Source organism: Pseudophryne corroboree, chromosome 9 (assembly GCF_028390025.1).
Source record: "Pseudophryne corroboree isolate aPseCor3 chromosome 9, aPseCor3.hap2, whole genome shotgun sequence".
NCBI classification, from domain to species: domain Eukaryota; kingdom Metazoa; phylum Chordata; class Amphibia; order Anura; family Myobatrachidae; genus Pseudophryne; species Pseudophryne corroboree.
In genome coordinates, this window is record NC_086452.1 from 189,924,765 (window position 1) to 189,930,764 (window position 6,000).

At 41.4% G+C, this 6,000-nt stretch overlaps 2 pseudogenes; both read right to left on the reverse strand.

The window, feature by feature from the left end:
- Positions 1-2,236: 2,236 nt before the first annotated feature.
- Positions 2,237-2,355, reverse strand: LOC134964577 (5S ribosomal RNA; annotated as a pseudogene).
- A 111-nt stretch (positions 2,356-2,466) lies between these two features.
- LOC134964884 (5S ribosomal RNA) lies at positions 2,467-2,585 on the reverse strand (annotated as a pseudogene).
- Positions 2,586-6,000: the final 3,415 nt, after the last annotated feature.

The window sequence follows — 6,000 nt, forward strand, 5'->3', positions numbered from 1 at the left end:
TAAAATATGCTGCAGCATCGGTAGGATTGGTAAAATCGAGGAATGATGAGCCTTGAAACACTCTCAGGCGAGCAGGATACAACAAAGCGAATTTACACTTCTTCTGTACTAGCATAGAACAGACAGGGGGAGAAGGCTCTACGGAGACGGGAAAGTTCCACAGAATAGTCCTGGAAAATTCAAAGTGTAGCACCTTCCCATTGTAAGTGGTCTACTTTGCAAGAGGCCCTCCAAATTGCAGATTTATGTAAAAAATGTAAAGTCTTAAAGATGACCACACGCGGCTTATTATTGCGAGCACGGGACAAGTCACCCATTCGGTGTACTCTTTCTATGACCAAATCAGCACACTCAGCCTCAATATGGAGAAGTTTTGGAAGGATATTGCGCACAAAATTTTCAAGCCCTGGGCCTGATAAAGACTCCGGCAAACCAAGTATACGGAGATTGCAGCGCCGTGTACGGTTTTCAATATTGTCAATCTTTTCTAGAAGGATTTTATTATCTCTCTCTAAATGTGTAACAGCCTTCTGTAGGGCAGAAACTTCATCTATTGTGGTTCCCAAAAGATTTTCAGTGTCAGTAACTCTGCACGAAAGCTGTTGAATCTGCGCTGTGATATCACTAACTGCTTTCTGCAGCAGTGGGGCCATGGTGTCCTGAATTGCAGATACAATATCAGCATACATGGGAGAAGTTGCTGTGGTGCCAATGTCTGAACGCACCTTAGTTTGAGAGGGATCCTCCATGGTGTCCATAATCGCCTTCTTTGCCATTGGCTTCATAGGACTGGAATCCGTGCTGGGCGCAATGCTCTGCTCGGCGCGGTGTTTCTCCTGTCTGGGGGGGGAGCGCTGGCGGCTGTAGCTTGGGTGGCGCCAGCGGGCCCACGTATTTCTCCATATCAGCGGAAGATGTTGCGGATCGATGCCTGGAGCTCACAGCTAGCAGTAGCGGGTATGGATCGGGTCTGTGCAGGGTACAGCAGACGGAAAAGCTGGCGGCAGAGGAGGAGCGCACGAGAGCTGCTGCTCACTCAGTCATGCTGAAACCGGAAGTCACCAAGCAAAAAGTTTTTAAAACATGAGAGTAAAATCATTTTTTTTTAAATGTTTGGAGTACAAGCTAAGATTTCATATAAAATAAAGTACAAAAATATAAAAGGATAGAGGATAGGAAATAAACTTAACTTGAAAACACTGGGTGGTCAGTACAGGCCCAACGCGTTTCGTCTCAATAGACTTCTTCAAGGGGTAGGGACAGAATGAAGCTGTATATCTATTTATACCCATATCACTTAGGTGTGAGGTGGTGACATCATAATAGATCATGTGATGTGATCTGACAAAAAACATTAACAGAACGTACAAAGCTAATTTTAAAACATATCAGGGGTGAGATCCTCACCAGGCATGTCCATTATTGATGAAAACGAGTGAAAAACAGTATGAAATAACGTTTAAAAATGTCCAGAATGTGAACAGGAGTTATTTCCGCCACACTTCCGGTGACGGAAATGTCCAGAATGTGAACAGGAGTTATTTCCGCCACACTTCCGGTGACGGAGGACTACGTTCGTCACTTCCGTCCCACTTCCAGCGGCGAACGCGCATGCGGCGGCTCCCGGCATCCTGGATCTCAATGCGCATGCTCCCACGGGTATTCTGTGTTGCTTTTACATAGAGGGGGATGTTTTGTCTCCTCCAGCTCACTCGGTTAGAGTCCATTTTATGTGGGTTTCTTGTCATATTTTTCAATGAGGCTGCAGCGGCCATCTTTGAGTAGTCATGCAGACAGTCCCAGGACACAGGCAGCTCGGTTTCCATGGCAACATGTTGCATATATGAAATAATAGAAAACAAATGATAGAATCAACATATCATAATATAGATAATCAAATACAGGCATAGTTTCCATGGCTACAGTTAAAAGTAGACACAGCCATAATAAAAAATAGACATACGTCATTTATTATATTTTAAAGTGCCAGTGCAGTAAAAGTGAATATATTTAATTGTCATATCTATATTATTAGAAGTGACATTGGGCTCATCCAGATAATGATGCCCGTGAGGGAATAATATATATATATATATATATATATATATATAAGACAGGTGCAGGGGAACGGGAGTGTGTAAATGGTAATCCAACGTGTTAGAATTAATTAATTTCAAATAAGGTGACAATAAAATACCGCAGTGCTTGGTCATTATTTATTGGTGCTCGTCTGTCATCATTACAGTACCTGATCTTCCCAGGTAGTCTCCCTCCCTGGTACTGGTCAGGCCCGAACACTGCTTAGCTTCCAAGATCAGATGAGATTGGGCGTACCAGCGTGGTTTGACTGTATGTGAATTATAACAGACGTCAAAGTACCCGAGACCAGGTTAAAAAAAAATAAAAATGTATGATTCCATAAAAGTGCTTATCAATAGGTCAATGTGTATTATACAACAACTGTTATCCTTACAGTACCTGATCTTCCCAGGTAGTCTCCCTCCCTGGTACTGGTCAGGCCCAGACACTGCTTAGCTTCCAAGATCAGGCGAGATTGGGCGTACCAGTGTGGTTTGACTGTACGTGGATTCAAACAGACACCATGATAACAAAGACCTGGTTATTTTGAAACACATTTGTGTAATATCTTTTGAAGTGCAAAACGTGTCTTATTGGATGACATGGAATACAGAACAAGGAAGAGAATAAACACGGTATATAGAGAATAAAAAGAGGGGTAGCGGATACTGCACCTTATAGAAAAGATGCAATTTCATATCCCTCGTTCAGGCCAGCTGGATGTAGAGTCTGCAACTGGAAGATCCAGTACATTTCCCGTCTGGAAAGTTTATTAGCGAGGTCCCCTCCTCTCTCACCCAGGACCACGTGTTCAATAGCCTTGAATGTAATTTCCTCTGGATTGGAATCATGTTGTACCGCAAAATGTCTGGAAACTGCATGGCTCTCTACTTTGTTTTTGATGTTTCTTATGTGCTCCTGGATCCGTATTTTCAGGGGTCTTTTTGTCTTTCCCACATATTTCATTTTACAGGTACACTCCAAGAGGTAAATCACAGATGATGTATTGCAGTTCATAAAGTCCTTTATGGTATATTCCTTCTTGTCATCCGTGTCACTAAATGTTTTCCTGTTTCGATGTAAGTATCTGCAGATGTTGTACTTTCCACATTTATATGATCCTGTACATATCAGGCTCGGGGTCTTGTACATTGCTTCCTTTCTTAGCATACTTGGTGCAACAATGTCCTTCAAATTTCTTGATTTTTTGAATACAAGTTCAGGTTGTGGCGGTAGAATCTCCTTAAGCACCGGGTCCATTAAAAGAATGTTCCAATGAGTTCTGAGTGATTTCCGTATTACTTTTTCATGCTGACTGAAGGTGGTAATGAAGGCGACCGAGTCTTTTTTCTCCTCTCTGGTTTTATACGTTAATAATTCCTCTCTGTTGAGGCTTCTTGTATTTTCCAGAGCTGCATCTAGAATGGGTTCAGGGTAACTTTTATCCTCAAACCTTTTTCTGTAGACTTCAAGTTGGTCATCACAGTCTTTGGAGCTTGTGCAATTCCTTTTTATTCTTGAGAATTGGGATGCCAGGATATTGTTCTTCCACCTTTCTAGGTGGTTACTATGATAGTGCAAGTAACTGTTCATGTCCACTTCCTTGATAAAATTTCTCGACGTGACCCTCCCATTCTCTCCAGATAAAATCAGATCTAGGTACTCCACAGATCTACTAAGCAAGGTTCAAATCGTTGGTTCCCAATGTCCTGAGGAAATCATTAAAAGTTTCTGTTGAGCCGTCCCAGATGATTAAAATGTCATCAATGTATCTTTTGTACAATACCACATTCTCCTTGAAATCTCTTGAGTTGTAAACATGTACTCTTTCCCAACTTCCCATAAACAAGTTGGCAAAACTTGGGGCAATCGTTGTTCCCATTGCTGTACCGCAGCATTGTAAGTAAAACTGGTTTAAAAATTTAAAATAGTTATGACTGAGGATAAAATGCATAAGATCACATGTAAAATCCCTGTGGGTGTCAGTGAGGGAAGGGTCGCTTTCCAAAAACTCCCTACATGCGGATATGCCTTTTGAATGCTCGATACATGTATACAAAGATTGGACGTCTACAGTCGCCCAAATGTATGAGTCATTCCACTCCACCGTTCTTATTATGTTAAGTACCATTGTTGTATCTTTCAAAAAAGATGGAAGCTCCTTCACATACTTCTTTAAAAACACATCGACATACTCCGTCAAGTTTGCGGTAAGCGACCCGATCCCTGCTACGATTGGTCTACCCGGTGGATTGGTCAAGGATTTATGGATTTTTGGCAAGAAATAAAAAATAGGGGTAATGGGATTAGATTGCATCAAATATTGAGATTCATCTTTGGTTAGTACATAATTCCATAGACCATGTAAAAGTAAAGTTCTGAGCTCGTCCACAAAGGCTTCTTTAGGGTCACTTTTCAACGGTCTGTACGAGATCGTATCTCCCAAAAGTCTTTGTGCCTCTTTGGTATATGCCTCATGGTCCATAATAATTAATCCCCCCCCCCCTTTATCAGCTTGTTTTATAACTAAGTTGTTATTTTTCTGGAGTTTATTCAAAGCTTCACACTCTTGATTGCTCATATTTTTCTCCTTGACTGGTTTCAGTTCAGTGTCACATAAATCCTTTTTCAACAAATCATAAAATATACTGACACTGTTGCCTTTAGATTCCAAGGGATAATATTTCGAAGTTGGTTTTAGACCAGACTTAGATCTGTCTTCATAATTACTAATGACAGCTTCCTCTTTCCTCAGAAAATGTCTTTTTAGCGTCAGTTTCCGTACGAATTTATTTAAGTCAATAAAAGTCTCAAACTTATTTAGGCCACTTGTAGGTGCAAATGATAATCCCTTATTCAAAAGTGTCACCTCGGGTTTGGTTAAAATGTGTTTTGATAAGTTGAAGATGCCTTTACTCTGTGGTACAGCTTCTACAGGTTCCTTCTCTTTTGTTCTCTCCCTCCTTCCGCCCCGTTTTCCTCTTCTTCTAGGAACCTTCTTTTCATTGGTGAGGCCTGTCTGCTGTCCTCTTTCACCACGTTTCTTATTGTATCCTTTGTTCGTGCACCTGTTCTTAAAGATAAAAAATCTTGATCACCCGTTAAGTCCCTTCTTTGCAATGCAGAAAACCTGTTGGTTGTTCTTACGTATGGGCTTGATGCAGAATCTGTACTCCTGTTCCTAGTACTTCTCTCTCTATTTGGTACTGTTTTCCACTGATATCTTCCGATCCCATTGGATTGGTCACGTGCCTTGAATTTGCTCCAACTTTTCGTTTGTCCATGAATATAGTCATTCTTGTCCCTATTAGATTTCTTTTCTTTTCCTTTTATGACCTCCCCTTCAACGTGTTCAAGTTTCTTGTTCAGAGCCTTTTCATTTATTTGAAAGTCTTTCTTATCCTTGAAGCTGAGTATCTCCGACTCTTTCAATTTAATCTCAGCTTCTAATTCCACCAGGACATTTTTCTTTTTCCTGATGAGTAATTTCATTAAATCAATGGAACATCTATGTAATATGGAGTCCCATTCCTCTATGAATTCTGTGTCCATGTTCCCAAACGTGGGTTGTTTGAGGATTCTCAGACCCCTAGGCACTCGATTAACTGAGATGTAATGTTCGAGTCCTTTCACATCCCACCATGCTTTGACTTCCTTAATAAGGAGTTTTCTCTAACGTCCTAGTGGATGCTGGGGACTCCATCAGGACCATGGGGAATAGCGGCTCCGCAGGAGACAGGGCACAAAAGTAAAAGCTTTAGGATCAGGTGGTGTGCACTGGCTCCTCCCCCTATGACCCTCCTCCAAGCCTCAGTTAGATTTTTGTGCCCGGCCGAGAAGGGTGCAATCTAGGTGGCTCTCCTAAAGAGCTGCTTAGAGTAAAAGTTTTGTTAGGTTTTTTATTTTCAGTGAGTCCTGCTG